The sequence below is a fragment of the Ptychodera flava genome (assembly GCF_041260155.1).
Source record: "Ptychodera flava strain L36383 chromosome 23 unlocalized genomic scaffold, AS_Pfla_20210202 Scaffold_23__1_contigs__length_28996876_pilon, whole genome shotgun sequence".
NCBI lineage: Eukaryota > Metazoa > Hemichordata > Enteropneusta > Ptychoderidae > Ptychodera > Ptychodera flava.
Window position 1 is genome coordinate 4252910 of NW_027248277.1, and position 26207 is coordinate 4279116.

Genomic DNA, 26207 nt, shown 5'->3' on the forward strand with positions numbered 1-26207 from the left:
GGTTAAAGTTCACGCTGTTGGGTCTGTCACCTTGACTGTTTACCAGTCGCTCGAAGTCTTGCAGTCAACATTACGAAGACCACCATGGCAAGTAAAATCCTTGCGAATTCAAATTTGCAAAGGAAGATTATGGTAGACTCACTTTTTTATCAGGTAGGTACATGTAGACGTCCAAAGCAGTAAGGGATTTACAATTTCTCGCCGGAGTGAGCTGCAGCAGGTGGGATTCACAGTAGCTGCAAAATTGTAGCGCAACGGCACGGTCCCTCCACAAAAGGGACCGTGGCTACAGTGAGGCGGTCGGTGATTTTTGGTTTTTGCGACTTCGTTCACCGGTAGCGCTACAAGGCCGATGGCCCTGGTGAGTATCAATATAAGCGCACCCCACTGGACAGGCGTGTTGATGTGGAATGCAACATATTTACTGCATTTGGTCGTACCGATATATCACTATGACTAAACAGTATACTGCACTAACTTTGTCGTTTTATGGGGTTTCGAATTTGTTCAAACACGACGATCGCGTTCTGAAAACATTGAGCGTGGGGCGTCGGTGTTTGTGGGAGCCGCCATTACCGGAAGTTGGTAATGACGGCTCAAGAAATGTTTCTGAACACGATCGATCGTCGTGTTTGAACAAATTTCAAAACCCATAAATGACAAAGTTGGTGCAGTATACTGTTTAGTCTTCAGTAATGATAAATCGGTACGACCAAATGCAGTAAATATGTTGCATTCCACATCAACACGCCTGGTCCAGTGGGGTGCGCTTATATATGATACTCCCCAGGGCCATCGGCCTTGTAGCGCTACATACGCGATTGTGCAGAACCTTAGTCCAAGCTTGGCGGTACTCTAAGCTTGGGTGAAGGTTTGCCAATGCTCTTCGGCCAAGCTTGTCGTCGATAAAGATTAATCCAAGCTTGTTTGCAAATCTTGAGATAAGGATTGTGTCCAAAGCTTGGAACAGGGTTATTGCCAAATCTTAAATCAAGCCTAGCTGGGATTAAGCTTCAGTGAAGCCACAGGGTCCGGCGAGCAATATTCGTCTAGAAATTATGAATATGATCAATAAATGTCTTGTATTAAACTTTTTTTTTCATTATACAAGCCTTACCTGTGTCTAGTGTGTGCCTATTACTTTACCCTAGCTATCTGTGGATAGTATTTCAAAGAAAACAGTCTATATCTGTTAATTGCCCTCCCTAATCCCCTTCATTAATTTGTTCTGCCGATCGCCAACGCGGGGGCTTATCGCCCTGACCAAATAACTCGTTAGCAGCTCATAAGGTAGTAGACGGAAAGGGCTGAAACTCTCAGGGTCCGATTTCAAAAAATCTTCATTTTCGAAGGGTTAGGTGACGTAAATTTTCGAAAAAAGTCGGCATCAGCTTTGTACTTAAGCAAGCAAGAACACTGACTAGTTATTTTCAGGATTCCAATGGCCGAAGACGGAGTACAGCGATCGAGTGGTTCTACCAGTCGATGGCATGAGGATGGGAGTAACGCCGGAAGACGGAAGTTGCGACCTTTGACACTATGCTGGCTCATATCTTGTTTACGGGAGCGAGCAAATGGACAAGTTGTAAACAAAATTTGCATACTTCCACAAAAGCTTCGCTTGTGTCAAGGTCGATTGTTGTACTGTCAGTTAGTCTCCCCACTGTATTTCAGTGCATTAAAATACTCCGGCATCAAAGTTGGGATGTTAAGTTCGTTCAAATTTCCCAGGCTTTCATTTGGTAGACGCAACTAAAACACTAATAAGCCACAAACACTAAAAACACCGTGTGAAGTAATTGCAGTGTTTGCCCCCGTTTGCAAAGTCGGGTTGATTAAATCATGATTAAATCTAGTGAACATTTCTAAAAAACACGATGTCTCGGATCGAAATGAATTCGTCTGTCTGTTTATGATTTGACCAAAGACAGCGTAGTGGACGACCAGTTTTACTGCCAATGGCTTGACAGTGATGCCGCGCCTACTCTCGTGTCTGATCCGCAAAACAGAAAGGATCGCGTTGAATTTTCTAGCAGCAGGCACAAGTCGGCAACAAGTAAATTGCTTTGTAGAGATTTATCGTGAAGGAAAGACAACGGGTGTGAGAATGAACACGAATAGAAAACCAATACTATCACTAGGAAAATTCTCATGTCAATGAAAGCAACTCGGATCTACAAGTTACGCATTTGACATGCCTTCTTTTCGTTGTCGATGTTATGAAACACAAAACTTTTTCTTTGACTCTTTGCAAGTCCCCCACCTTTCTAAAATGTCAACTGTCTGATGTGACCCAAGTAAAATTATTGTAGCTGGAGACATATTTTGGTGAAAATACATTGATTTGTTTGAGATTTTGCTGTGACATCATCGTGAAATAAATGATCGGCAGCGTTCTTTGTGGCGATGGAATAACCACAATTTCGTGGTTAGTTGCCACATTCAAAAACTTTCCTATTTTAAAGTATGTCCGACAGGTGCACGTGATACACCACGAGAGAGAGAGAGAGAGAGAGAGAGAGAGAGAGAGAGAGAGAGAGAGAGAGAGAGAGATTTTATCCGAGAAGCCGACTATGCTTGTCTTTGTAGTGACTCTATAGGTTCGTTTATTTTTTTGCCAGTTGTTTTTTGCTTTTCTTTGCAATTTCGCTGGTTTAATTGCTTGACGAATGTGTTACAGATTCATTGACATTACTGGATCTTTGCGTTGTTCATTATGTTCCCTCCTTTGGATAAATGTAACGGAGATAGGTTTCGAATCAAGTATTACGCAAAGAAATGTTTGATTTATATAAGTGATGAACCTTTGAATAAAAAAACGAGAATATTTTGATCCATTTTGACTTTCCCCATTGATCCGGCTCAAAAGTCAAGTAGTAAACCCAGCGATGACTCGTGGAATGATGGATGTTGATGTTTACTTCGGGAAGTGTTTTTGAAATGTTACGAAATTCTATCGGGAAATTAGTAGTTTATACTAAATGCTATATTTTTACGACCATGGTTTATTGTACAAAGGCAAAGGAAGTCATTACAAAACAGAATAGCAGCCTTAATTTCGTTTTAATTCAATCAAATTTCCGTAACCATTTGCGCGACATCTCCATCATAAGATCGTTATTGGTCTGTACGTGGTCTGTACACGGTCCTGCGGGCCAGACCGTGGTCTGTATACACGGAGGTAGAAAGAAAGAGGGACCTCCATGGTCTGTACAATGACCGACGTAGAGAAAGGAGGTATAGGCCTATAGCTTCACTTGCCTAAGTCTGACGCATCTGTGGCATTTAGATATCAAAAGAGAGTAGTAGAATTACAGGAATTGACTTCAGCAGACTGTCGCGTTAGTTGTTAGGTGGTCGAGAGATGGGAGCAACACGTACATGTCGCGTAGCTCGTGGAGTGGCGTAAGGAGAGCCATGCTATAGCGTCCTGCCCGAGAAACTCCGAACGACCAGGGCCAGTCCATAATCTTGGAGGTAACATATCACACCTGTACGCTTCATAATCAGTTGATTTTCTCTCACAATGATAAGGAAAGTACTTTATTTGGCCTCAATTTTATTAGACATCAGGGGACAAAATATGTCTTCCTGACTCCAATATGTCCGTATCCATTACGTTACACCACACGAAAATTCAAAGCGGACACCATCGCTGCTGAACTACATTTACTTTGAAGATTACGTAATGGCGTTCGCGCATACATGCATACCTAATAGTATACGTTGTTTATTTCTGTTTATCTATGCATACATGCATAAATTAAGTGTCTAGGTACTTTACTCCCATCCTCTTGCCACGGACCCTGAGAGTTTCAGCCCTTTCCGTCTACTACCTTATGAGCTGCTAACGAGGTATTTGGTCAGGGCGATAAGTCCCCGCGTCAGTGATCGGCAGAACAAATTAATGAAGGGGATTAGGGAGGGCAATTAACAGATATAGACTGTTTTCTTTGAAATACTATCCACAGATAGCTAGGGTAAAGTAATAGGCACACACTAGACACAGGTAAGGCTTGTATAATGAAAAAAAAGTTTAATACAAGACATTTATTGATCATATCATAATTTCTAGACGAATATTGCTCGCCGAACCCTGTGGTGAAGCTTGGCATTTAACCTTCACCTAAGGACAAACAACGGAGCTGTTACGTACGGCGGAAAACGCAGACAGGCAGTTTGGTCGATATCGTATTGTATTCGAGTGATGTGTCCAAAATGCAAACGCATTATGTGTAATAACCCCTTTATCATACATGCATACATTGGTTATGATCATTTTCCTGGCGGCATTCCAATACTGAAGTTGATACGAAATCGACAGAAATAGGCCCTTGCTTATTCATTCTATTCGCGCTGTACTCATATAGAAAGTTGGTTGCGAAGGAGTGATGGCAACTGTTTCACTTGTTGATATTATTCCGCTTTTGGGCCATTTCACTTCACTGGGTGGTTGTGGTAAAATTTCAAATTAAACAATTTAATTATTAACATGTCAATCCGGGTTTCCATAATTTGAAGGATGTTAATATTTATGTGAACTGCCGCATTAAATGTGAAACATGGGCTGGAGTCTGTAAAGTGAGTAATTTTTCAGCTCTGAAAAATATTCAAAGCCCTTCATGAAAGTTACGATGCCCACCAAAAATCCAGTCAAAATTGACCTTGCGCAGCTCCCAGAGGAAAACCTACAGATATCTGTACGGCCTCGCCTGTTGTACGACTGCAATGTGGATGTACGTTTAATAGTAACACAATTGGAACTATTTTGTGATTATAAGATCTTGAGCATTTTGTTGTAATCTATTTAAAAATCACGAATCTAACAGTGTTTTTGTGTGAAGACGAGGGCAAATTTTATAAATTATTGATAATTGCACAATCATCAAATACACCTATAACAAATTTTACACTTTTGTCTAGCTTTTCGCACTCTCAGGAAAGGAGAACCCATTAAATGTAACTGATTTGTCAATTTTGTTTAGGTTTAAGTGAAAATACAAATTTCCTTTCCAAGGCTTATTTGTAGGCATTTGCTTTTCTCACCGAACGATGCATGATAAAATTTTAAATTTTCGATGGTAAAATGGCCTTCTACCTCTACCCAAATCAGTTCTGCTGTAGTGTATGTTTTTTTGGTGATCTCTCTTTGAAATGATTTGGTAGATGTTAAGAAAATGACATGTACATTTATTTATTTCATATACAAGGAAATGAGACCTGGTAAATTTGATAAAACTACCCTTTTCTTGTGCTTGTGCTAATTAATGCTGGAAAATTTTTAAAAATCACTGAACTATTTCAGCCCTTCTATTAAAAATGAACTCTTTTTGGTAGATTCAAAGAAATGTAATCAATATCATCTGTCTGTTGAAACCTTAAAATATTAACGGCAAAAACCAACAGTTTTTGTCTGGAATCTTTAGGGACTGTGCAGAGATGTCTTTGCAGCTTTCAGGGACCACTCCGAGGAGACCCTAAATCTTTTAGAGACCACACTGACATGACCTTGAAACTTTCAGGGACCACCCAGATGAGTCCTTGAAACTTTTAGGGACCACCCAGATGTGACCCTGAATCTTTCAAGGATATCCTAATGTGACATTGAAACTTTCAGGGACCACTCAGATGAGTCTTAAAACTTTCAGGGACCACCCAGATGAGTCCTTGAAACTTTCAGGGACCACCCAGATGTGACCCTGAATCGTTCAAGGACTATCCTGGTGTGACCTCGAAACTTTCAGGGACCACCCGGATGAGTCCTTGAAACTTTCAGGGACCACCCAGATGAGTCCTTGAAACTTTCAGGGACCACCCAGATGTGACCCTGAATCGTTCAAGGACTATCCTGGTGTGACCTCGAAACTTTCAGGCACCACCCAGATGAGACCCCGAACCTTTCAAGGACTATCCTGATGTGACCTTCGCTCGTCAGCTGTGCATTCACAAGCATTACTTGGTAAAGCTGACAGGCAGACGAATCACTGAAAAGATTTGGTCCAACTTCCTGCACATACAGTGTCAATATTCATGACGGTCGAAGCTAAGATTATGTAATGGCTTAACACAGCGTCCTCATCGCTCCCATATGTGACTGGTCGGCCGGCTCCAAAACACGTCTTTGCATATTTATCACGCGACGAGATCTACAAGGCATGTTCTTCCCGGCATAAATGTGATAAACTGGGCAGTGGCTGAACCTTCAGTCGACTTAGACGAGCAAGCCTTGACGATTAATGGTAATTTACTCGCTGGTTGAAGTATGCTGTTACTGGCTGACGCACCGCTGGTCTGAACAGTAAACAATTAATTATTCGCAAACAATCAGTTCATAATGGCACATTCCATTTTAACCTACAGGGGCATCTAGGATTGTGCGATTGTGTAAGGTCCCGGGTAAGGTACATGTTACTCTTTTATGCTGTAAAGTTTCCCCACCATTTAAAATACTATGGTTGTATGTTACAGTCTTCATGATTAATTTGGAGATATAGTCAATGATACAATTCTCTTTAAGCGACACACTGAATCGTACACCAACTAATATGGTCCTTGCTAATTTACATAGTAAAGGTCACGGGTCACATTGTTGTGAGGCTCTGTATTGTTTCAAAGTCGAGTGTGTAAACAGCGTGATGTTCGAATGGATTTTGACTACTGCACTAATTCCGAGCGGGAAAGGTTGCCGATTCTGAATGTAGGACGTCCATTACCCCAATTATTTAATGACAGGACTACATGGAAAGCAACGGAATACTGGATATCTCCGACGAATTTGATGTCTGTTACCACGGTCCTTTGGAGTGACACTGACAGTGCTGTTCCGATCTCGACAATGATGTCAGCGACTGTGATTGTAGCGTGAACATGACTAAGACTATGAGTCCTTGAAACTTTCAGAGACCACCTGAGGTGTCCCCGAATCTTTCAAGGACTATCCTAATGTGACCTTGAATCTTTCAAAAACCGCCATTGCAAGACGAGTCTTTGAAACATTCAAGGACCACCCTGATGTGTCCCTGGATCTTTTAGAGACCACTCTGATGTGACCTTGAAACTTCCAGGGACCACCCGGATGAGTCCTTGAAACTTTCAGGGACCAACCTGAGGTACCCTGAATTTTTCAAGGACTATTCTAATGTGACCTTGAAACTTTCAGGGACCACCCAGATGAGTCCTTGAAACTTTTTTGGACCACCCTTATGTGTCCCTTAATCTTTTTAAGGGACCACTCAGTGTTCTCCCCAGGAATTTTTTAGAAGAGGGCGAAGATGTGGTGCAAAGCACCACAGGCGACCGCGTAAGCGGTCGCAGGGGGAGGTCAGGAGGGGGGGTGTCCCCCCTCCTGCCGTTGGAGCTTTTGAAAAACAGAGATTAAATGGTGTTATTTGGTGGCACTTTGGGAGTATTTTTTCAGATTTTTTTCGTATAAAAAATTCAAAGGAAAGGAGATCTGAGACAGTGTTTCATAACTTTTATTACAGTTCGCTGATTTCAATTATGAAGATTACATTTTTGAAAACGAAAACATAGCGAGAGACATACATTTATTCATCGATGTCAAAATGATCACGGTGACCATAAAACTCAGGCTTGGGGAGCATTTTTTCAGATTTTTTTCTTATAAAAAACACAAAGGAAAAGAGATCTGAAACAGTGTTCCATAACTTTTATTACAGTTCACTGATTTCAATGAAGATTACATTTTTGAAAACGAAAACATAGCGAGTCTAGAAACATACATTTATTCATCGATGTCAAAATTAGCACCATAACACTCACGTGTTCTCATCCTGATACACGTCCGACCGAGCCTAAAATTAGGTTGTTTTGCTTTGGGAAGGAATACACAAACGAAATTCTAACCTCCTATAAAAACTTCAGTGTACTCTGCTGTCCTTGGTTACCCTCCAGCTCCTTGCCATGTTTACTCAGCTAAGTCGGTTACCTAATGCACGGTCCCTATAGGACCGTGGCTAACGTAACGTTACGGACTGAGCCATGCAAATATGGCTGCCTTCGATGAGTTGCACATGGGCTTATGATTCGGATGACATCACAAACTCGCGAGATTTGCAAGATCGATGAGAATTACGTTTGCAGTCTGCAGGATCGACGCTCACGCTCGCATTTTGCTTGTAAATCACTGTCAACTTTTTTCCCGTACATTTTATTGTTTTATTTTTCAAAAAAAATAAATCTTTTTCATTTCTGGCAAGGGGGCGCTCGGAATTTACAAGAGGGCACCACGACCCTGTTACCTTATTCAGGGAGAACACTGCCACTTACGGTAGATATGACCCCTAAACATTTTAAGGACTGGCCACAGGGTGTTGTCTACATGCCCTTCCCCAGGGTGGGTAGGTGTTTCGTTGTATCGCTAATAAAGATATATACCAACCTCTGGTGTTTCGGTCTTAACTTAGCTCTGCCCTGACAATCTTGCGTAAACGTTTTATCAACATGCTGCGTCTATTATCTGATGAATTTGAGTGCCTAATTAACCAAAGTAATCAAGGGTAAATTACTAATCTGTGGACGCTCTCACCAGATTATCACCGGATTAACTTTGCCAAAGTCAACAACGTACGCACCAGCAAGGTATAACTGAAGAAAGGGCTGAAACTCTCAAAAGCCGTGTTCACAGAAATCTACTTTACAATAAACATTTCCTAATTTTTTCGGACGTCAACAGTTTTCTGGCATGTTTAAACGGGGACAGGCCAATTTATGCCTTCGTCGGTTGCTTCTTGAGCTGTAGAACGCTAATCGAAGCGGTGGAGTCGTGTCCCGATGTGGTCCGTCAGACCGGAAGCCGGAACTGCAAACCTTTAACCTCAGAAATGTTTACTTTAAGCCCACATGATCGATAGAGGTAAACAAATTAGCCAACATGCTTTGGAATCTAGGGTCAAGCTCATCGGTGTTTCTAAACACGGATACGGACATGACAATCTATATGTGTTTTGACTACAGTCGGTCATCGTTTGCAGGAAGAAACTCGACGCTTGTGACATAAAAACTGACTAGTCGGCAAAAGTATTTTTAGTCCCCGCGGACGAAGTCCGGCGGGGACTTATAGATTGGGTCCCGTCTGTGCGTCCGTCCGTCCGTCCGTCCGTCCGTCCGTCCGTCCGTCATCAACAGTTTCTCAGACACTGCCAAACCAATTTCGTTCAAACTTGGCACAAAGGCATAGCACTATGACCTACAGATGCACGTCGATTTATTTTGTGATACGATCGAATTTGGCTGCGAGGCGGCCATTTTGTTGCGATTTTTCATGTCTTTGGACCATAACTCAGACATCCTTGAGCAGATTATGTTCAAACTTGGCACAAAGGCATAACACTATGGCTTTCATATCCATGTCAAATAATTTTGCGATATAATCCAATATGGGCGCGAGGCGGCCATTTTGTTGCGATTTTTCATGTCTTTGGACCATAACTCAGACATCCTTGAACAGATTCTGTTCAAACTTGGCACAAAGGCATAACACTATGGCCTACATGTGCATGTCAAATTATTTTGCGATACGATCCAATATGGCCGCGAGGCGGCCATTTTGTTTGCGATTTTTCGTGTCTTTGAACCATAACTCAAACATCCTTGAACCGATTCTGTTCAAACTCGGCACAAAGGCATAACACTATAGCCTACACATGCATGTCAAATTATATTGCGATACGATCCAATATGGGCGTGAGGCGGCCATTTTGTTGCGATTTTTCATGTCTATGGACCATAACTCAGACATTCTTGAACCGATTCTGTTCAAATTTGGCACAAAAGCAAAACAGTATGCCCTTCATATGAACACCAATTTATTTTGTGAAATGATCCAATATGGCTGACAGGTGGCCATTTTTTTGCGATTTTTTCATGTCTTTGAACCGTAACTCAAACATCCTTGAACGGATTTTGTTCAAACTTGGCACAAAGGCAAAGCACGTACTATGGCATGCATATGCATGTATCAATTAACCTTGCGATAGGATCCAATATGGCTGCAGAACTGCCATTTTGTTGGAATTTTGCATGTCTTTGAATCATAATTCAAAGGTCATTACACCCATTTGTCCAAACTTGGCACAAAGATCAAGCACTATGGCATACATGTCAATTTACTTCGTGACATGTTCCAATATGGCTGCCAGATTGTAAATTTTTTTCCAATATCTCTGCCCGATGGTCTCTTTTGGATTTTTTCATGTCTTTGAGGCTTAATCATATGCAAATATTCCTTAACCAATGTTGTTGAGACTTGGTACAAAGATAAAGTACTATGGCATACATATGCATGTCTACTAATTTTGTGCTATGATCCATATGGTCAAGAGACAGCCATTTGATTTCAATTTTGGTGTGATTTTTTCATGTCTTTGAAACATAAACATAGGTCACTGTCCCTCGATGGACTGATTTTGTTCAAACGTGATACGAAGATGAAATACTATGGCTGCATTCTTGTGCACATTAAATTGTTTCATTATATGATCCGAAATGGCTGATGGCTGATTACAACAACATACCCAATCCCATAGCATTTCGAAAATTCCACCAAACCATGTGTATAGTATGTGCCGTCATGACACTAGAGGTAGTGAGGGCATCGTTAAGTGTGATATAATCAAAAGTTCCTTCAGTGGTCATTACGGCAGAGATGAGTCATTTATTGAACGTTCCTCAGATTACTTTATTATGCAAGTCACAGGCCTGATGCACCCGTTGCATCAATGTCATTCCACAGCGACCTAGACCACAGCTACATAGACACCAAAGATTATAACAAAATGGACAAGCGGGGACTGTGTCATCAACGATGACTTGTCATGCCTTATATATGCTTATTCGTTTCAAGACGAGATGAAAGCTGCGTAATACTCAACCAGGTTGATCTATACATTGGGGAGATATTGATGTCACAGTCTTGTCGAACGAAAATGGGGATGTTTAGGCCATAGCAAAGACGGTAAATCAGTCAGCTGAATAAAACGAATTTTTTTGACACCATATCTTTTTATGTCAGTTTTGAACCCGCGTGAAACCCTGCGTAACAATGTAATAAAGTATAATCAAAACATTTTGGACATATCTTTTTATGTCAACGTTTGGACACGCTTTAGAAATGCATGATATAGCATACTGTATATGTCTGACTGTCGGGGAAACACTTCTTGCGCCGCTGTCGGACTCAGTCGCGCGATCACGGTGTCTTTCCCCGTCCTTCCCTTGCACATTCGCTTTACCAAAATGTGTTTTTTGTATAAAAACCGCAGCTTTACAGTTAAGGACGTTAGACTTCGAAGTTTATGCAATCTATCATCATATGGCCACTGGCTCACCTTTACATGTTTGTGGGACTTTGCTTGGAGTTCACTACCATTTGACGTAGGCTTCGTCGACTGATAGAATGGAATAACAGACAGATGTGTACATCGGACACAAATGCGAATGCACTGTTTTTTGCGCCTCCGTCGGACTCAGTTGCTCTGTCTTTCCCTTGCACGTCAGCTTTCTCGAAAATGTGTTTTGTATAAAAACAACTTTACAGTGAAGGATGTGATCCCTCGAAGTTACTAATACACTTGTCGATTTGATATGCGAAGACACAATAACGACCAGTTATTTATTAGTTCTCAAACCTGGTGAAAATCATTCCGCGACACTAATTGATTATATGTCTTTTGGAGAACGTCCTAAGAACCTGACATGACCCTTGTTTGATGCACTAGATAGTTGAGTATAAGGATTGATAAAATAATGTATCAAAATATACACAGATTCACGCGACTGCACTATCATATTCTTGGCAGCTCAATGACGTTTATGGCCGAGAGGGCGGGAGGCGGGAGTCTCGGACCAAAGGGAGCATAAGCAGTATGCAGTACATTGCATGCTTTCCATGCAAAATCCAGCTTTGACTAATGTTCCCATCCTGTTTCCGAGCATACCTTTCGAGCTGCGTAGCTAGTAATAATGAAGTCAAGATATCCGAATCGTTCGTGTTCGAAATGCTTCTTGATTTGCAGAGAGAACACTCGACCTTCTTGTTTGTGTTTTAACTTAGCACATGGGGTCAATTGAAAAATTCAAAGCAAAATACCGCGGTGTATAAAATCTGCAGGCATGTAGTCACCAACCCACAACACTGCTTGTACTGCAGAGCACACAATCGGTCGTATGTAAAACATGTATTTTGTTATTTGAAAAAAAAAGACTAATACAAAAGTGTACGTATTGCAAGAACGCAGTTGATAAACTGGACAAGTTGAAGGCGAGCTCGAACGTCGAGTTAATAAAGTCTTTTCCGTTCTTGTTCTCGACTAACACGGAATTTTTCAATATACCCGTGAAGTCTGATTCAATTCGATGCGGTGTTAGGCACTTCGACCATTACGCGTGGTTTTTGCCAGGCCAGCAGGAAAAGTATAAACACATCTCCGATACGTTACCAAGGTGTGTTGAACATATATATACCAAGCATTCCTGGGAGGTCCTCCTTTCGGACCTGTTCGTTTTATTATTTATTTTATTTACACTTTTACTGAGCGACCGAGTTACATTACAAATGAATATTCAAGTTTGTTGTGCCTTCTGTTTGTTTCTGAATACATGAATATAAAGTGTCCACTAGTTTTACGGACCACCTCTGGACACGGCTTTTGAGAGTTTCAGCCCTTTCTTCAGTTATACCTTGCTGGTGCGTTCGTTATTGACTTTGTCAAATTTAATCCGGTGATAATCTGGTGAGAGCGTCCACAGATTAGTAATTTACCCTTGATTACTTTGGCTAATTAGGCACTCAAACTCATCAGATAATAGACTAAATTACCACCTTGCTTGCTTTGGCGAATTAGGCAATCAAACTGGTCAGATAATAGATGCAGCATGTTGATAAAACGTATACGCAAGATTATTAAGGGCAGTGCTAAGTTAAGACCGAAACACCAAAGGTTGGTAGAATATATCTTTATTAGCGATACAACGAAACACCTACACATCCCTGGGGACGGACATTTAGACAACAACCTGTGGACTGGCCTAGAGAGGCACTTTGAAATAGTAAAGAACCAATCAGATATGTTCCCGAAACCTTCAAATGCATCCAGGTCCTCTAAACAATACAGCAATCATCCGGTTTTGACTTTAATCTTGACATTTTTTAAGAATGTGTATCAATGAGATAAATTATCTTTAAAGAATTGTCAAAAGGGATAAATTTACAATTTTGAAAAGCAGATTGCTTTAAATACTTAATTTTTATATACTACTTGAGCATTAAATTCGATAATTAGTTTTGAAATTTTCACAAGAAAAATTGATAATTACTAAATGCTTTGAGTTAACCCTCTCTTAGAGAGCATATTCTGTTACTTTTACTGTTCATCTTATAATCACAAAATAGTTCCAATTGTGTTTAGTATAGTTGTGCCAGTCAGTTCATCTTCAAGAATTATCCATGCCCTTCCTTACACATCCAATGTGCCGAATTATCATCTTAGAAAGGATTTGTGAGCGGATAAGGGTAAACTTGAAGTGAGTACAGCTTGTATACTGATTACTGTACATTTTGTTGCAGTATACGAATAAACCATTTCAAAGGTATTTACATCGTCTGATCGTATATTTTTGTCACTGGCTTACCTAAATATGACTAAACTTGTTTAGACGACTTGCATTAAAGTTTGTCTTTCGTGGGAGTATCTTTACTAGTAAGGGATGGACCATTAGATCTTGGGAGGGGGGGTGGTCACAATGAAATTGTGAATTTTTTTTTACTATTGTAAATTTCTAAAAAAAAAAATTTCCAATTGAGATTAGCTGTGCAATTTTTTTTTCAGAGTAAATTTTCAGATTTATAATTTTTTTTTTAGTTCGTCGCTGTCTGAGGATAAAGAGGGCAAAGATGTGGTGCAAAGCACCACAAGCGGCCACGCAAGCGGTCACGGGGGGAGGTCAGGAGGGGGGTGTTCCCCCCTGCTGTTGGAGCTTTTGAAAAAAAAGAGATTAAAATGGTGTTATTTGGTGGCACTTGGGGAGTATTTTTGCGGGGGAGGTCCGTTGGAGTTTTTGAAAAATAGAGATGAAAATGGTGTTATTTGGTAGCACCTGGGGAGTATTTTTGCGGAGGAGGTCAGGAGGGGGGTGTCCCCCCTCCTGCCGTCGGAGTTTTTGAAAAATAGAGATGAAAATGGTGTTATTTGGTGGCACTTGGGGAGTGTTTTTGCGGAGGAGGTCAGGAGGGGGGTGTCCCCACTCCTGCCGTCGGAGTTTTTGAAAAATAGAGATTAAAATGGTGTTATTTGGTGGCACTTGGGGAGCATTTTTTCAGATTACACATCTTCCTCTGAAACATGGTCTTCTTGCTCCTCAGTAGCTTCCTATAGTTTTGAAAATTGACTATTTTGGTTTCCTGGCTTCCCTTTCTACAGCATTGTGAAATGCCTACATTCACCCCACCAAATATCATGCATATCTCATGATTTACAATTGATTTTGACAAGTTGAGAAGCTGTTTGCAAAATATAGTGAAGTTTGCATATTTGTGTTTTCAGAGCAATTGTTGCCCTTTTTGATCAAAACATCTATTTCTCTGTAGCAGCATGTCCAAACTGATTGGATGTGTATAGATGTGGTGAAATTTCAATATTTGTCTTTTTAGGGCAATTTATGCCATTCATGGTCAAAAAATCTGTATTCTCTGAAAGGGCTTGTCCAATTTCTTTGGAATTTGCTACATAAGTCCCTTAAGATTTGTTTAAATCATGCTCTTTTTTGTGGTGGAAAAATTCTTCAGATAATTGTCATTCAGCATTTGCTACACACAAATGATTATTCATGCAGATTTATTCAGTATTTGCTATCGAGAAACTTTTAAATTTCAACCCTATTGTGTGTTTTTGTGTTGGGATTTGTCGGATAGATGGCACTCTACGTAGTGTATTGTTCAGCCATTCTTGCATTCATCATTGCAATAAAATGCTGAGAAAAAAAATGAACCTGATGTGGCCTGCATCTGTTTACCTTGATCTTAAAAGGCAAATATAACTTTCTGTCTTGACAACCATACCATAGTTTCAATGTTTTACCTAGTGTACCTGCTTGGTTTGTACGCAGGAAACAAGTAGAAAACAGGCTCTATAATTTTATAATTTTCAAGTGATCAGAATACAAAAGTCCTGAAAAGATAAGATAATCACATCTTCCAGTATAAGGGATACAGTCACTCTAAATGTATAAATTAAAATTAAAAATGTGCCTGGAGGATCTACTAAAAATACAGAAAGTTGCTTCCTGTCGGTAAAATCTAAAAAAATTCAAGATTTTAAAGACTTTTGCAGATTTTTTTTTACGCATTTGTCTTCTTATTTATTTTTTTTTATTTTGCAAACTAGTTTGAAGATTTTTTTTTCCCTAACTTTCTGCTCTGAAAATTTTTTTTTCTGTTTTTGACCACCCCCTTCCAAGGTCTAATACCGGTAGTCCATCCCTAATATGATTTGTGTCAAAAACTTACAAGGAACAGAATCACAAACTTTCTGAGTCACTACAAATCGTAAAGTGTGGTGTGGTGCATCTCTTCGCTGTCGTGTTTTTTCAGAAGTGTAGTTGGATTTTTGCGGCCTATTTATGGCTATACTCGATTTAATTCAGTACATCGGTATTAAACCTTGTCCACAAGAAATTTGTCATATAGCGGTTAATTCATAAAAGTCGTGATGCAGTCGATCAAGCTGCACTCTTCAGCTGTGCAGACGACATGAGCACCGGCGTACTGGACCTTGATGACAAGAGGTGTTCCTGTCGCGGATGTCGGTCTCAACGCAAACACATTTCAACGCGTACGTTCGTGGTTATTTTATCCAAAGCCCGCTTACTGGTCTATACTTTTACTTAATGTGGATCATAACTTTCAAACCAATAATTTGCCAAGACTCGGCAGCAAAATCGGCTCCCAAAACTGAGCAAAAAAATAACCCTTTAGGTCAAATGCTTGGGTCAAGGGACCAAAAGCTACAGTGGAAACGAGGATGATAAAAAGCTTATCCGTAAAGTTCGGCCCAAGGTTTACTGCCCAAGCTTGGAACAAGATTTGGAAGTTAAAGCTTTTATAAAGGTTAGTTTGCCCTAAGCTTCAACAAAGGTGTGCAAGGATAAGCTTCAGCTAATCTTGGGCGTCCCAGTCTTAATTTAAGGTTGGCACACAAACCATTGTTCTAAGCTTCGGCGCCAAGCTTCATAAAAGCTTTGACTAAGCTTGGACTAAGGTATTGCACAATCACGTGTGTACCGGTGAGCGAAGTCGCAAAACCCAAAAATCACCGACCCTCACCGTAGCGCTACAATTTTGCAGATCGATTCACAGGGGATTCACATGGATAAAGTGTGGCCTGTGGCGTGTGGGCCGGGCAGCTGCAGATCTGGTTTTACCGTTCGACCCAAATACCTAGGCAAAACCTCGAGCTACTGTACTGCAGCTGGGGTCGGGGTGACTCGTTTACAGTGCTTACTCATTATAATACTTCTATCTAGCCGTCGAGCGGTTAGTTGTTGCATGGTTGTTGCATGGTTGTCGCCTGAGTGACACTACTAAATATATGATTATTATCACAATATTGCCAGTAGCTGGAGAAAATAGTGGCATACGGTAGGTTTTCATGAAACATGTCAGGAACCAAAAACTACATCCTGTGTTGAAATGCTTTACAGCTGTCTTCAAAATTGACCATGAGACCATGAAATTGTATTATGCTTTAACTTAATAAATGGGAACATCTTTTGTTAGTCCCCACGGACACCGTCCGGGGGGACTTATAGGTTTGGTCATGTCCGTGCGTGCGTGTGTCCGTCTGTCCATCCGTTCACGCAGATATCTCAGACATTCCCTGGTCAATTTCTTTCAAACTTTGCACAAGGATAGTACCCTACCCCATACAGATGCACGTCGATTTGTTTCCTAATGCGATCAAATTTGGCCGTGTTAGAGGACTTTTAGTTTACACGTCCATAGACTCCCATGTATAAGGCAGATCTCCATAGACTCCCATGTACAGTCCGGGTCAGCTCCAAATTGGAGACGCTATACCATAATATTTCCCCCTCTCATTAGCCAATCAGCGGCCAGCGCGCCATCAGTAAAAATTGTATTTCCTGGCAACCTCCACATGCGTCCTTTGTTACGTACGCCATACTGCGTCGAACTCCCGCGCCGTATTCTGTCATAATGTCGAACAGTTGTGTGGCCACTCTGTCAAAACACAATTTCAAAATCGCGTACCAGTTTTTTCTGGCTAAGACAACCAAACCCCATACATCGCTGTGATTCCTAGACTCTGGCTTGAAGTCCTGCGAAATATAAATCGTGTACCTACACAGATCGTTCAGAATACCCCATTTGTATCGGAGATGGCAGCGATACAAATTCTACCGTATGGGGAACAGTTGTGTGGCCACTCTGTCAACACATTTTCAAAATCGCGTACCATTTTAGTCTGCGTTTGACAACTACAAAACAGGTATCGTTTTAAAGCTCTGACATTGCTCTTCTTTCTTGCAAAATGTTATACGCATACCTACACAAATAACCTTTATAACAGTATTTCTAATAGAGATGACGAACATCCACAAAATGATTCTCGGTACTTGAGCGAAATCGATAAACTGGGGGTAGAAATGAATCGTCAATATTTCGAATATTTGTTCACTAATCAGACTCCTTGTTGGACATGACCTTCTGCAGAACACGTGGATTATGTTGACTGTCGAAATTCGTCGAAATTCACAAGACTGGGGCTTAATAATCGGCCCAAAACTGCCGATCACACTTGGGGGTAATTTGTGACCCAGCGTGACCTGTACTTTATTAATGATGTAATCTGGTCGATGATTGGCTGAATGCCGGAATACATTATCATAATGATCTCCAATTTTGGAGATGACCCGGACTGATGTATAAGGCCACGAAAAATAAAAATTTAGTTTCTCATCGTATTCATATTGCAAAAAGGATGCAGTGACACAGTTTTTAGTTCCCATGGATGAAGTCCAGGGGGCTTATAGATTGGTTCCTGTCCGTCTGTGAGTCAATCCGTTCACGCAGATATCTCAGACACTTTGACAAAATGTCATGTGACCTCAATGACCTTTTCGCAAGCTGGTAGATAAATACAATATCTCTCTTCGACAAATGATCACTGATGGCATCGGTGACATTGGGCCTTAGTGAGCGACCACTACCTATCTGACTTATAGATTGATATATGGCGGGTGCCACATGTGGGGCAGGATGCGCTTACTATTTTCGAAACACCTGACATCACTTCCTGGTCTTCTGGCCAGAGGTCCATATATATCTTTCTTTCATATTATGACTTTGTTTGTGTACCGTCTATTTACTGTCTGTTCTGTGCTGTTTTGTGTCTATGTTTACAACTATTGTCTTGCGAATTTGACCTACTGTCATTGTATTATGGATTGGTATGATTGCAATTATTTGACTTCAAATATACATATTTGTCCATAACTCAGTAACCACAAGTGCTATAACCTTCATATGGTATGATGGGACACCTTATGACGCCACATATTGTACCTCATTAATTATGCACATATCTAATTTTGAGCGAGCCAATAGAGCTAGAGGTCTGATTTTTGGTATATAGGGATAACTTAGCAATACCATTTTTTTTGACAAAATGTCACGTGACCTCAGTGACCTTTGACCTCAATATACATATTTGTCCATAACTCAGTAACCACAAATGCTACACCCTTCTTATATGGAATGATGGGACACTTATGATGCCACATATTGCACCTCATTAATTATGCACATATCTAATTTTGAACGAGCCAATAGAGCTAGAGCTCTGATTTTTGGTATATAGAGATAACTTAGCAATGCACTATGGGTCATACCGGGGGGGTGTCGTAATATGATTATTATCACAATATTGCCAGTAGCTGGAGAAAATAGTGGCATAGGTTTCCATGAAACATGTCAGGAACCAAAACCACATCCTGTGTTGAAATGCTTTACAGCTGTCTTCAAAATTGACCATGAGACCATGAAATTGTATTATGCTTTCACTTAATAAAATGGGAACATCTTTGTTTGTGAGAGGAATTAGTGTTGACATATCAACTTTCAGTTGGTAGAGGGAACCCAGACTGAATCTGATCTACTAGATCTAGACAAACTGTGCTCCAGTACAACAGTGCTCTGTTATGTTTTAACCAATTTCATTCAAAATTATAATTGTGCTGTATCAAAAAAATGATAAGAGCAAGAAAAATCGATGTGGTCAAGGGTTAAAATCAATGTAGTCAACAATTTTTGAATTACATCTTATGAGGAAAGACTCCATCACATTACATTGTCAGGTGCAATTATCAGCTAGGTGGTAATATAAGTCAAGCATAAAGGAATCCACTCTTCAAAAGTTGAAACATTGTCTAGCAGAAAGCCAGATGAAGTCAAAATAACACAAACATCAACACACTGGTGTCTGACCTCGTGGTGGACAATGTTTCAACTCTTGCAGACGAGAGTTGATTCCTCTATCACAGCCCAGCTGATAATTGCATGTGATAAACTCTTTCCTCATAAAATGTCATTAAGAAACGGTTGACCACATCGACATTACTGTTGTACCACATCAATTTTTACTGTTGTACCACATCAATATAAGTGTTGTTTTTATCAGTTTTTCAACGTACTAAAATGCAAATATAGTACAGGGAAGAGCTATGATAGTCATTTTTGTTGTATGATATTATCAGCTGTTTTGTAAATTTGGCCCCTCATGTGTTTTGTGAATTCCAAATGATGTATACACACATGCCTAAACTGATTTCTTTCGAACCCAGCGTTAAGACAGCATATGATAGCAAACATATGATATGAACATCAATTGTTATTAAAGTAACTGATCCAATGCATTTAATTGACAGTCATTAAATACAAAATCCTGTATGCTGTTACCCTGGCTCAGCATGAATGAAGTTTACTCACACGATTGAAATGTGAACTACCGGTAAAAGCTCACCATGTTAATAAACAGATCAGGAAAGAGACAACACATCAGTTTCTTTGGTACACACAGAATAAGTTCTTTAAAACCTTTTGAATGCAAATGTCAATTTTGTCAACTATGGGAAATATAACCAAGGTAATTTTCTTTTCAAATACTGACAATTTTTTAAATATTTTTCTAAAATTTTGTCCCAAAACAACATTCACTGATGGGTAATGACAATTTAGTCCAAAATTATCAAAAAAGAACAGAAAAAAAAAATTAGGGAAACTTTTGTTCTAGAATTTTAGTGGGAAACATTACAGCACACCGGCAAAATGAATTACCCATAATTCAGTTTGATTTGCACACATGCAGGGGTTTCGTTAAAAGCCGGCCACCGGCCATATGGCCGGCTGTAAGGCGATTACGGCCGCCTGTAATTACCTGAAAATCATGTAATTGTTGTGCCGCTTACAGGAATGAATAGCTGGTAACAAATACAGCATATCGGTAAAAGTTTACAATGATCTGTATCCTTCATGCTGAATTACTTGTTTTCAACGCTTTTGCGAGGTTTTCAGTGAAAAGTTTGTGGTCGTTGGTTCACATCGGATACTGGTACAGCTATACAGCACGGAACCCGTCTGTACAACGTACACAGGGTGATTGGAGGTTAGGGGTCATCGAGCGTGTGCAGTAACGCAACATAATGTCGGCCATACGTAGTTGAAGTTATTCTGTTCGGTCGAAATGGAAACAGTTAGACGGGTTGGTTGATTAAGAAGGGTACAGTGGATGGCAATTTCTCAGATCATTTTGATACTTATGCGGCGTTTTATGAATATCTCTGAGGAAAGGTTTCTTCTGAATGCATCAGCAATCGCCCACAGCTATCCGTGGCCGCAGATTGTGTTAAACAACGGCTTGCTTGTCAATGTAGTCAACGTTCGCGTTCGTTCTTGGATTTTAATGACTGAGAGCCAAACGTTTGACTTGCTTCAACTCTGTGGGCATATAAATATCAAAACAGAATAAATTGAAGGTGTAAACTTTAGCAGACTGTGACGTTGAGTGGTAGGCTGTAAAAACGGTCCGGAGAGACAGTGCTTTAGCACAGTTGTTTGTGGTTTCATACCACAGGCGCGATGTTTTCCGGGTAGTTTCTATAAGTGTAGTTTATAGGTTTTGACGTTCTCTTCCGTAGCCTAATCACCAAGGTAAGAAACAGAATTATCCGGCCTGCCAAGAAAACTGCACGTTCTAGTCGAAAAATAAACACAAATCCTTCATTGAGTTACCTAGTTAGATGTGGAAGGATCTCGGCTGTCCAAAAAACACACTCATGTCACGGTAAAATGAAAACTTTCGAAGAAATCTGCCGCGTTTTGACAACATCGGCGTATCTGATGGCCACCATTGTAATAACGCAACTCATTATCATAATGGACGGTGTCTGCATATATAAAGTGTGAATCTCAGTCTGATGCCGTTGATGGCGTTGCTCACGGACCAATCAGCGATGCGGACGGCTTACAATTATGATAATGAGTTGCGTTATTACAACGGTGGATGCCAGAAATGCCTAGTTTGTCAAAACACATGAGAGTGTTTTTTGGACAGTAGAGAGCCTTCCGCGTCGAACGAGGTAACTGACTGTAGGATTCGTGTTTATTTTTCGACTAGAACGGGCAGTTTTCTTGGCAGGCCGGATAATTCTGTTTCTTACCTTGATGATTAGGCTACGGAAGAGAACGTCGAAACGTATAAAATATAACTTCTGGAAACTACCCAGAAAACATCACGCCTGTGTTTCATACACCGTACACGGCAATGCAGGAAGTAGGAAAATTGAATTTAATATACCAGCCACTGTACACATTTATCGCCAAGTTCGAGACGGATTTCGCGCACCAAAAGCCACAATAATTCTTCCAAAAAACCAACATCGATGGCTCCAAATACATCTCTGAATTCATATTTTCTATGCTCTTTGCGTCAAAGATGATCTCCAATGCATTTTTGAGTGTGGTTTCCGAAGGGACCCATGCTTTCAACATAAAACGAACACTTTTTTACAACAGTCATTCATGATTTGAAAGTAGCGGCACCTTGATTCAGGCTATCTATACTGTTGTCTCTGATCGTTTGAAAAATGCAAATACTTTTTTAATAAAGTTATCATGTGTGATTGATGTACTGTTTTGTCGAGCTATTATAGCTAATTTGGAACTGTGTTGGGGGGGGGGCTGCCGCAATATCCAAACATCCTCATGCTTGAACATTGGTACGGCTTGGCCGCCTGTAATTTTCATTTGGCCCCCTGTTTCAAAACTTAGTGAAACCCCTGACATGACTTCAGAATTTTTATAACATTTTCAGTTCTGCCTGAAAGCAATAATATAAAATGGCTGGATAATTGATAAATTATATCTATTTAAAGTACGTTTAGATGTTTCAGTATAAATTTTAAAGAAACCATTAAATAACCATAAAAGTCACATTCTGCAGGTACTACAAATGCCATACTTTTGGGAAGCATGTTATTACAAACTGAAGGGGTCGTTCTCTGTGAAAAGTCAGCATGTAAATTTGTTATTTCAATCAGACACAGATTCTTATTAAAGTTTGTTGTTCTACCTATTTCCAGGGTGAAGAATTAATGGAAAAGCTTGGATGTCAGGTGTTTATCCTTGTCTCAGAAGATGGAATCTGTTCCAGTTTTATGGGAAGTGAAGTCTTCCTGAAAGATTTCTGTTCCTCTGGATTGAGAGTAAAACCAATGGATGTTCTCAGAATGAGGAAAATTATTCAGACACAACCAAACTATTGGATCGCAGAAGACAATGGATGTAGTCAACAAATATTGTACAGAAGTAAACAACAAGAAACAGACAGCAATATTCAAAATAACCAATCTGTAAAATGTGAGATGGTAGAGACATCCCATTGCTTGTATGATACAATCTCCATGACAACTGTTAATGAGAGAGTTGAAATGGATGGTTACTTGGCAACCAATGACATGAACAGTGAGTTAATAAATGATAGAAAAGGTGTCAACGATGATTATACTAAACAGAAGTGGTCTCTGAATCAGATATTGCAACTTTCGATGAAGAGGAAAAGACAACTGGTGTTTCCACAGAAACTGATGCAAATTGGGAGATTTCTGACACAGAAACAATATCAGATGTGAATGATGAAACAATAAGTACTGTAAGTGGGCATAGCAGTGATATTGCTGCATCACCATGCAACCAAAGTGATGATGACCAAAACTGTGGGAATCCCTTAGACTATGGGGATGGAAAGGTGTGTGAAAAAGATGACATAAAGACAAAAGAAGTAAACATAGAAACACAAGAGGGTGCTGTTGATAAGCAAGACATGCCAAAGAAGAGCAATATGATGAGAAAGCAGAGAAATTTGACAACTCAGGAGTTTAAGAAGACTAGAAAAAAGAAAAAAGGTGATAGCAAAGAAAAAAGGAAGAAAACCACTAGGATGGTTTCTGGAAGAAGACATTATATCCGTCGGAAGATCAGTTCCGAAAAGGATGTTGAACATCACAGAGAAATGGTAAAGAAGGTCTTCACAGAATCAAATGATAATGCTGTATATTTATGTGAAAGATGTGGTTTGTCATTTAAGAGTTCCGGATTATTAGAAGTGCATCAACAGAGAGCAGCTTGCTCTGAAAGGAAATGTCGATTTTGTGGAAAGAAGTTTCCGCACAGAGAGTGGCAAGAACATTTGCTTAATTATCATGTGACAGAATTAATTGTTTATGAGTGTCATGTATGTGAAAAACAGTTCTGGCAACATGCAACTTATTACAATCATGTGAAAGTGCATCAAGTCAACGGAAACCCTTTCACTTGTAATGAGTGTGGAGCCACATTCACATCAATGAAGTCATTGCGCAGTCATAAAGTGATACATGGTAGAGAACTTAAATGCGATTTCTGCGAATATAAGACTTATCATAAATATCAACTAAACATTCACATGAAACGACATAGCGATAGTGAAGCGTTCGACTGTAAATTCTGTGGTAAGCATTTGGTCAGTTCAGGTAGTCTGAGCATGCACATCCAACGATTTCATATTCAGTCGAAATATCAGTGTAAAGATTGTGGGAAGGAGTTTTCATTTCAAAGCATCTTAAATGAACACATAGCACGACATCATCAGGACAACATCAATTGTTTCATCTGTGAAAAGTGCGGTAAAGGTTTTCACACTAAGACACTACTTCATGACCACTTGAGACATACACACAGTGAAAGCCCTGTACAGTGTGAGGTCTGCGGGAAACAATTTAAACACCGCTCAAAGCTTTGGGTGCACTCACGAATTCATAACAAAGCCATGTATCAATCACACCAGTGTGAACTTTGCCCTAGAAAGTTCTTAAGTAGGTCAAATGTCAAAATGCATATGATATCAGCCCATTCTGATGAAAGACCTCATCAGTGTCAGCTGTGTGGGTATTCCTGTAAACTTAAAGGTAACTTGACAAAACACATGAAAGTACACAACAGATAGAGGGTCATGTCCAGCAGGGTGAACTTTGTAGGGGAAAGTTCATTAGCAGGCAAAAGGTCAAAGTGCACATAAATCTACCAATTGTTATGAATTGATCGATCATGAGACTACACAACATTTAACCCTTTTCCTGCCAGACAGTATCACTTCCCCATCAGCCAAGTCAGTAAAAAGCGGTATTGAGCATGACGTTTTTTCATCCACTTGGTCTGTTATAGAATCTTTAGTCCTTAAAAATCAATTTTACGGTATTTATGCTTTCAACAGTCTTCAAAATGTTGAATATTATGTTAAAATACACCATATGGAATATGTTGTATTTCATTAATTTTAACCATCTTGACCTGATGGTGAAATATGGACTTGGCGGGAAAAGGGTTAATTTCTTCCAACTTTGACCAAGTATAGCCATGTTTTGCTGAATATTCACGGGTTATGACACTAAGTTACTGCACTCATTGCATGATGTGTTGAGTGACATATTACTGTTTTGATGAGTGTCCCAGCAATGATGCAAAATACAGATTGGTGATGGGTGTATTTCATGATATTGACCAAATTTCACATTGTAAACCCTTGTATCATACACGGAAGTTGACCTTGTTTCTTGTATTCATATGATATTTGTAGCAAAATGCAACTGTCACTTTTGATATTATTTGACAATAGGGCTGTACCATTTCATTTGAGGGGATTCAACCTTTCAACGAGAGTATTTTGTCGTTAATCTATCAAGAGAGGTTTCCACAAAATGAAGGATACTCAATGTATTTACTTTCAGCAGTGGAAATAAAATAAAGGAAGGAAAAGCAAAAATGGTGTTCTGTTTTGTAAAAAAATACCTCAACCCTTCACAACAGGTATGTGCTGTCTCCAGTGTTTTCAATAAATGGTTACGTGTTTATTGTTTAATTATTTGCGAGTCCGGCTTTCTTCTGACGTCCGATATAAAAGAGCCTGCCCCCAAAAGTACGGTAAGTGGTCTGTCAAAAATTGAGGCAAAGTCAAATTAATTTAGTGTTGTTCATTTCATGCATTTTGAGCAGGAGAGTGCATGACTAGCCTTGTACAGTAACCATTTCCAGTGCATCTATGAATGCATTCACTGTATGATCAAGAATATTGTGTTCTTGGACGTTCGCCGGAACCACTACATGTAATATGAATTTATTACCTCAGAAAGAAAATGAGAAGAGTTTCATCCCATGTGTTTTATCAAAATAGTCAAAATGTAGTCAACCATGGATTGCATTTGGGAATTTAGAGGTTTGAGGATGTCATGCTATCCATCTCCATACAAGTGATTTGAAATAAACAAAATGATGATGTTATCTTTTTAGCTCATATTTGCTATGTCCATAAATACCAAAAAGAGCTTATATGGTGAGTCGGTGGCGTATGTATGTATGTATGTATGTATGTATGTATGTGTGTTTGCATGTATGTTTGTCTGTATGTATGTATGTAAGTATGTATGTATGTATGTATGTAAGTATGTATGTGCGGATGTACAGTATGGGTTGCGATGTGACGTTGTTCAAATGAACATGTCAGTGTCAAAAATATGCAAATTAGGTAAGAAAAAAGGGAAATCCTGCAAATGTGCGGAAGTGGTAGCATTAACTGAAACAGCCC

At 39.8% G+C, this 26207-nt stretch overlaps 1 long non-coding RNA gene across 1 annotated transcript; it reads left to right on the forward strand.

The window, feature by feature from the left end:
- On the forward strand, positions 1–25388 carry LOC139123491 (uncharacterized). The gene is made up of 2 exons (XR_011549696.1): positions 1–153; positions 22672–25388. It is a non-coding gene; the product is annotated as an uncharacterized lncRNA (long non-coding RNA).
- Positions 25389–26207: the final 819 nt, after the last annotated feature.